This window comes from Ammospiza nelsoni, unplaced genomic scaffold (genome assembly GCF_027579445.1).
Source record: "Ammospiza nelsoni isolate bAmmNel1 unplaced genomic scaffold, bAmmNel1.pri scaffold_40, whole genome shotgun sequence".
NCBI lineage: Eukaryota > Metazoa > Chordata > Aves > Passeriformes > Passerellidae > Ammospiza > Ammospiza nelsoni.
In genome coordinates this window covers 3,620,128-3,628,438 of record NW_026683188.1, presented here as the reverse complement: position 1 = coordinate 3,628,438, position 8,311 = coordinate 3,620,128, and positions in this window count along the sequence as shown.

Here is an 8,311-nt window from a genome sequence, read left to right as displayed (position 1 = left end):
CTTGCCAAGGAAAAAGCCGTGAAAGCAGCCATGTTGTGGCACTTCTGCACTCCCTTTGGGATGCCTTTGGCAGATGAAGTAAGCCTGGAACTCAGGGCTTCCTGGTTAAAGAAATCCAAGCCCTAGGGTGAATGCTAAACCTAACCCTAGGCAGATAAATCAGCCTAGGTATAGGGATGGTGCCAAGGAAAAAGCTGTGAAAGCTGCCATGTTGTTGCACTTTTGTACTCCCCTTGGGATGCCTTGAACAGCTGCAGTGTGCCTGGAGCCCAGGGCTTCCTAGTTTCAAAAATCCTAGCCCTAGGCCTAAGCCTAACAGTAACCCTGGGAAGGTAAATCAGCCTGGTGTTAGGCTTCTTGCCAAGGAAAAAGCCGTGAAAGCAGCCATGTTGTGGCACTTTTGCACTCCCTTTTGGATGCCTTTCACAGCTCCAGTGTGCCTGGAACTCAGGGCTTCCTGATTTTAAAAATCCTAGCCCTAGGCCGAACCCCAACCCTAAGACGAGAAAGGCAAATCAGCCAGGAATTAGGCATGTCCCCAAGGAAAAAGCTGTGAAGGCAGGCATGTTGTGCTACTTTTGCGCTCTTCTTGGCTAGTCCTTCGCAGCTGCTGTGTTCTTGGAACTCAGGGCTTTCTGGTTAATAGAGCCCTTACCCTAGGCGTAACTCAAACCTTAAGCCTAGGAAGGAAAATCAGCCTATGGTTCGGGATGGTCTCATGGAAATATCAGTGGTGGCAGCCAAGTTGCGTCACTTTTGCGCTCCCCTTGGGATGCCTTTCGCAGCTGCAGTGTGCCTGGAGCCCAGGGCTTCCTGGTTTTAAAAGTCCTAGGCCTAAGCCTAACAGTAACCCTAGGAAGGTAAATCAGCCGGGTATTAGGGTTCTTCCTAAGGGAAAAGCCGTGAAAGCAGCCATGTTGTGGCACTTCTGCACTCCCTTTGGGATGCCTTTGGCAGATGAAGTAAGCCTGGAACTCAGGGCTTCCTGGTTAAAGAAATCCAAGCCCTAGGCTGAACCCTAACCCTAACCCTAGGCAGATAAATCAGCCTAGGTATAGGGATGGTGCCAAGGAAAAAGCTGTGAAAGCTGCCATGTTGTTGCACTTTTGTACTCTCCTTGGGATGCCTTGAACAGCTGCAGTGTGCCTGGAGCCCAGGGCTTCCTAGATTCAAAAAATCCTAGCCCTAGGCCTAAGCCTAACAGTAACCCTGGGAAGGGAAATCAGCCTGGTGTTAGGCTTCTTGCCAAGGAAAAAGCCGTGAAAGCAGCCATGTTGTGGCACTTTTGCACTCCCTTTTGGATGCCTTTCACAGCTCCAGTGTGCCTGGAACTCAGGGCTTCCTGATTTTAAAAATCCTAGCCCTAGGCCGAACCCCAACCCTAAGACGAGAAAGGCAAATCAGCCAGGAATTAGGCATGTCCCCAAGGAAAAAGCTGTGGAGGCAGGCATGTTGTGCTACTTTTGCGCTCTTCTTGGCTAGTCCTTCGCAGCTGCTGTGTTCTTGGAACTCAGGGCTTTCTGGTTAATAGAGCCCTTACCCTAGGCGTAACTCAAACCTTAACCCTAGGAAGGAAAATCAGCCTATGGTTCGGGATGGTCTCATGGAAATATCAGTGGTGGCAGCCAAGTTGCGTCACTTTTGCGCTCCCCTTGGGATGCCTTTCGCAGCTGCAGTGTGCCTGGAGCCCAGGGCTTCCTGGTTTTAAAAGTCCTAGGCCTAAGCCTAACAGTAACCCTAGGAAGGTTAATCAGCCGGGTATTAGGGTTCTTCCTAAGGGAAAAGCCGTGAAAGCAGCCATGTTGTGGCACTTCTGCACTCCCTTTGGGATGCCTTTGGCAGATGAAGTAAGCCTGGAACTCAGGGCTTCCTGGTTAAAGAAATCCAAGCCCTAGGCTGAAGCCTAACCCTAACCCTAGGCAGACAAATCAGCCTAGGTATAGGGATGGTGCCAAGGAAAAAGCTGTGAAAGCTGCCATGTTGTTGCACTTTTGTACTCCCCTTGGGATGCCTTGAACAGCTGCAGTGTGCCTGGAGCCCAGGGCTTCCTAGTTTCAAAAATCCTAGCCCTAGGCCTAAGCCTAACAGTAACCCTGGGAAGGTAAATCAGCCTGGTGTTAGGCTTCTTGCCAAGGAAAAAGCCGTGAAAGCAGCCATGTTGTGGCACTTTTGCACTCCCTTTTGGATGCCTTTCACAGCTGCAGTGTGCCTGGAACTCAGGGCTTCCTGATTTTAAAAATCCTAGCCCTAGGCCGAACCCCAACCCTAAGACGAGAAAGGCAAATCAGCCAGGAATTAGGCATGTCCCCAAGGAAAAAGCTGTGGAGGCAGGCATGTTGTGCTACTTTTGCGCTCTTCTTGGCTAGTCCTTCGCAGCTGCTGTGTTCTTGGAACTCAGGGCTTTCTGGTTAATAGAGCCCTTACCCTAGGCGTAACTCAAACCTTAAGCCTAGGAAGGAAAATCAGCCTATGGTTCGGGATGGTCTCATGGAAATATCAGTGGTGGCAGCCAAGTTGCGTCACTTTTGCGCTCCCCTTGGGATGCCTTTCGCAGCTGCAGTGTGCCTGGAGCCCAGGGCTTCCTGGTTTTAAAAGTCCTAGGCCTAAGCCTAACAGTAACCCTAGGAAGGTAAATCAGCCGGGTATTAGGGTTCTTCCTAAGGGAAAAGCCGTGAAAGCAGCCATGTTGTGGCACTTCTGCACTCCCTTTGGGATGCCTTTGGCAGATGAAGTAAGCCTGGAACTCAGGGCTTCCTGGTTAAAGAAATCCAAGCCCTAGGCTGAACCCTAACCCTAACCCTAGGCAGATAAATCAGCCTAGGTATAGGGATGGTGCCAAGGAAAAAGCTGTGAAAGCTGCCATGTTGTTGCACTTTTGTACTCCCCTTGGGATGCCTTGAACAGCTGCAGTGTGCCTGGAGCCCAGGGCTTCCTAGTTTCAAAAATCCTAGCCCTAGGCCTAAGCCTAACAGTAACCCTGGGAAGGTAAATCAGCCTGGTGTTAGGCTTCTTGCCAAGGAAAAAGCCGTGAAAGCAGCCATGTTGTGGCACTTTTGCACTCCCTTTTGGATGCCTTTCACAGCTGCAGTGTGCCTGGAACTCAGGGCTTCCTGATTTTAAAAATCCTAGCCCTAGGCCGAACCCCAACCCTAAGACGAGAAAGGCAAATCAGCCAGGAATTAGGCATGTCCCCAAGGAAAAAGCTGTGGAGGCAGGCATGTTGTGCTACTTTTGCGCTCTTCTTGGCTAGTCCTTCGCAGCTGCTGTGTTCTTGGAACTCAGGGCTTTCTGGTTAATAGAGCCCTTACCCTAGGCGTAACTCAAACCTTAACCCTAGGAAGGAAAATCAGCCTATGGTTCGGGATGGTCTCATGGAAATATCAGTGGTGGCAGCCAAGTTGCGTCACTTTTGCGCTCCCCTTGGGATGCCTTTCGCAGCTGCAGTGTGCCTGGAGCCCAGGGCTTCCTGGTTTTAAAAGTCCTAGGCCTAAGCCTAACAGTAACCCTAGGAAGGTAAATCAGCCGGGTATTAGGGTTCTTCCTAAGGGAAAAGCCGTGAAAGCAGCCATGTTGTGGCACTTCTGCACTCCCTTTGGGATGCCTTTGGCAGATGAAGTAAGCCTGGAACTCAGGGCTTCCTGGTTAAAGAAATCCAAGCCCTAGGCTGAAGCCTAACCCTAACCCTAGGCAGACAAATCAGCCTAGGTATAGGGATGGTGCCAAGGAAAAAGCTGTGAAAGCTGCCATGTTGTTGCACTTTTGTACTCCCCTTGGGATGCCTTGAACAGCTGCAGTGTGCCTGGAGCCCAGGGCTTCCTAGTTTCAAAAATCCTAGCCCTAGGCCTAAGCCTAACAGTAACCCTGGGAAGGTAAATCAGCCTGGTGTTAGGCTTCTTGCCAAGGAAAAAGCCGTGAAAGCAGCCATGTTGTGGCACTTTTGCACTCCCTTTTGGATGCCTTTCACAGCTGCAGTGTGCCTGGAACTCAGGGCTTCCTGATTTTAAAAATCCTAGCCCTAGGCCGAACCCCAACCCTAAGACGAGAAAGGCAAATCAGCCAGGAATTAGGCATGTCCCCAAGGAAAAAGCTGTGGAGGCAGGCATGTTGTGCTACTTTTGCGCTCTTCTTGGCTAGTCCTTCGCAGCTGCTGTGTTCTTGGAACTCAGGGCTTTCTGGTTAATAGAGCCCTTACCCTAGGCGTAACTCAAACCTTAAGCCTAGGAAGGAAAATCAGCCTATGGTTCGGGATGGTCTCATGGAAATATCAGTGGTGGCAGCCAAGTTGCGTCACTTTTGCGCTCCCCTTGGGATGCCTTTCGCAGCTGCAGTGTGCCTGGAGCCCAGGGCTTCCTGGTTTTAAAAGTCCTAGGCCTAAGCCTAACAGTAACCCTAGGAAGGTAAATCAGCCGGGTATTAGGGTTCTTCCTAAGGGAAAAGCCGTGAAAGCAGCCATGTTGTGGCACTTCTGCACTCCCTTTGGGATGCCTTTGGCAGATGAAGTAAGCCTGGAACTCAGGGCTTCCTGGTTAAAGAAATCCAAGCCCTAGGCTGAAGCCTAACCCTAACCCTAGGCAGATAAATCAGCCTAGGTATAGGGATGGTGCCAAGGAAAAAGCTGTGAAAGCTGCCATGTTGTTGCACTTTTGTACTCCCCTTGGGATGCCTTGAACAGCTGCAGTGTGCCTGGAGCCCAGGGCTTCCTAGTTTCAAAAATCCTAGCCCTAGGCCTAAGCCTAACAGTAACCCTGGGAAGGTAAATCAGCCTGGTGTTAGGCTTCTTGCCAAGGAAAAAGCCGTGAAAGCAGCCATGTTGTGGCACTTTTGCACTCCCTTTTGGATGCCTTTCACAGCTCCAGTGTGCCTGGAACTCAGGGCTTCCTGATTTTAAAAATCCTAGCCCTAGGCCGAACCCCAACCCTAAGACGAGAAAGGCAAATCAGCCAGGAATTAGGCATGTCCCCAAGGAAAAAGCTGTGGAGGCAGGCATGTTGTGCTACTTTTGCGCTCTTCTTGGCTAGTCCTTCGCAGCTGCTGTGTTCTTGGAACTCAGGGCTTTCTGGTTAATAGAGCCCTTACCCTAGGCGTAACTCAAACCTTAACCCTAGGAAGGAAAATCAGCCTATGGTTCGGGATGGTCTCATGGAAATATCAGTGGTGGCAGCCAAGTTGCGTCACTTTTGCGCTCCCCTTGGGATGCCTTTCGCAGCTGCAGTGTGCCTGGAGCCCAGGGCTTCCTGGTTTTAAAAGTCCTTGGCCTAAGCCTAACAGTAACCCTGGGAAGGTAAATCAGCCGGGTATTAGGGTTCTTCCTAAGGGAAAAGCCGTGAAAGCAGCCATGTTGTGGCACTTCTGCACTCCCTTTGGGATGCCTTTGGCAGATGAAGTAAGCCTGGAACTCAGGGCTTCCTGGTTAAAGAAATCCAAGCCCTAGGCTGAAGCCTAACCCTAACCCTAGGCAGATAAATCAGCCTAGGTATAGGGATGGTGCCAAGGAAAAAGCTGTGAAAGCTGCCATGTTGTTGCACTTTTGTACTCCCCTTGGGATGCCTTGAACAGCTGCAGTGTGCCTGGAGCCCAGGGCTTCCTAGTTTCAAAAATCCTAGCCCTAGGCCTAAGCCTAACAGTAACCCTGGGAAGGTAAATCAGCCTGGTGTTAGGCTTCTTGCCAAGGAAAAAGCCGTGAAAGCAGCCATGTTGTGGCACTTTTGCACTCCCTTTTGGATGCCTTTCACAGCTGCAGTGTGCCTGGAACTCAGGGCTTCCTGATTTTAAAAATCCTAGCCCTAGGCCGAACCCCAACCCTAAGACGAGAAAGGCAAATCAGCCAGGAATTAGGCATGTCCCCAAGGAAAAAGCTGTGGAGGCAGGCATGTTGTGCTACTTTTGCGCTCTTCTTGGCTAGTCCTTCGCAGCTGCTGTGTTCTTGCAACTCAGGGCTTTCTGGTTAATAGAGCCCTTACCCTAGGCGTAACTCAAACCTTAACCCTAGGAAGGAAAATCAGCCTATGGTTCGGGATGGTCTCATGGAAATATCAGTGGTGGCAGCCAAGTTGCGTCACTTTTGCGCTCCCCTTGGGATGCCTTTCGCAGCTGCAGTGTGCCTGGAGCCCAGGGCTTCCTGGTTTTAAAAGTCCTTGGCCTAAGCCTAACAGTAACCCTGGGAAGGTAAATCAGCCGGGTATTAGGGTTCTTCCTAAGGGAAAAGCCGTGAAATCAGCCATGTTGTGGCACTTCTGCACTCCCTTTGGGATGCCTTTGGCAGATGAAGTAAGCCTGGAACTCAGGGCTTCCTGGTTAAAGAAATCCAAGCCCTAGGCTGAACCCTAACCCTAACCCTAGGCAGATAAATCAGCCTAGGTATAGGGATGGTGCCAAGGAAAAAGCTGTGAAAGCTGCCATGTTGTTGCACTTTTGTACTCCCCTTGGGATGCCTTGAACAGCTGCAGTGTGCCTGGAGCCCAGGGCTTCCTAGTTTCAAAAATCCTAGCCCTAGGCCTAAGCCTAACAGTAACCCTGGGAAGGTAAATCAGCCTGGTGTTAGGCTTCTTGCCAAGGAAAAAGCCGTGAAAGCAGCCATGTTGTGGCACTTTTGCACTCCCTTTTGGATGCCTTTCACAGCTGCAGTGTGCCTGGAACTCAGGGCTTCCTGATTTTAAAAATCCTAGCCCTAGGCCGAACCCCAACCCTAAGACGAGAAAGGCAAATCAGCCAGGAATTAGGCATGTCCCCAAGGAAAAAGCTGTGGAGGCAGGCATGTTGTGGTACTTTTGCGCTCTTCTTGGCTAGTCCTTCGCAGCTGCTGTGTTCTTGCAACTCAGGGCTTTCTGGTTAATAGAGCCCTTACCCTAGGCGTAACTCAAACCTTAACCCTAGGAAGGAAAATCAGCCTATGGTTCGGGATGGTCTCATGGAAATATCAGTGGTGGCAGCCAAGTTGCGTCACTTTTGCGCTCCCCTTGGGATGCCTTTCGCAGCTGCAGTGTGCCTGGAGCCCAGGGCTTCCTGGTTTTAAAAGTCCTAGGCCTAAGCCTAACAGTAACCCTAGGAAGGTAAATCAGCCGGGTATTAGGGTTCTTCCTAAGGGAAAAGCCGTGAAAGCAGCCATGTTGTGGCACTTCTGCACTCCCTTTGGGATGCCTTTGGCAGATGAAGTAAGCCTGGAACTCAGGGCTTCCTGGTTAAAGAAATCCAAGCCCTAGGCTGAAGCCTAACCCTAACCCTAGGCAGATAAATCAGCCTAGGTATAGGGATGGTGCCAAGGAAAAAGCTGTGAAAGCTGCCATGTTGTTGCACTTTTGTACTCCCCTTGGGATGCCTTGAACAGCTGCAGTGTGCCTGGAGCCCAGGGCTTCCTAGTTTTAAAAATCCTAGCCCTAGGCCTAAGCCTAACAGTAACCCTGGGAAGGTAAATCAGCCTGGTGTTAGGCTTCTTGCCAAGGAAAAAGCCGTGAAAGCAGCCATGTTGTGGCACTTTTGCACTCCCTTTTGGATGCCTTTCACAGCTCCAGTGTGCCTGGAACTCAGGGCTTCCTGATTTTAAAAATCCTAGCCCTAGGCCGAACCCCAACCCTAAGACGAGAAAGGCAAATCAGCCAGGAATTAGGCATGTCCCCAAGGAAAAAGCTGTGGAGGCAGGCATGTTGTGGTACTTTTGCGCTCTTCTTGGCTAGTCCTTCGCAGCTGCTGTGTTCTTGGAACTCAGGGCTTTCTGGTTAATAGAGCCCTTACCCTAGGCGTAACTCAAACCTTAACCCTAGGAAGGAAAATCAACCTATGGTTCGGGATGGTCTCATGGAAATATCAGTGGTGGCAGCCAAGTTGCGTCACTTTTGTGCTCCCCTTGGGATGCCTTTCGCAGCTGCAGTGTGCCTGGAGCCCAGGGCTTCCTGGTTTTAAAAGTCCTAGGCCTAAGCCTAACAGTAACCCTAGGAAGGTAAATCAGCCGGGTATTAGGGCTCTTCCTAAGGGAAAAGCCGTGAAAGCAGCCATGTTGTGGCACTTCTGCACTCCCTTTGGGATGCCTTTGGCAGATGAAGTAAGCCTGGAACTCAGGGCTTCCTGGTTAAAGAAATCCAAGCCCTAGGCTGAACCCTAACCCTAACCCTAGGCAGATAAATCAGCCTAGGTATAGGGATGGTGCCAAGGAAAAAGCTGTGAAAGCTGCCATGTTGTTGCACTTTTGTACTCCCCTTGGGATGCCTTGAACAGCTGCAGTGTGCCTGGAGCCCAGGGCTTCCTAGTTTCAAAAATCCTAGCCCTAGGCCTAAGCCTAACAGTAACCCTGGGAAGGTAAATCAGCCTGGTGTTAGGC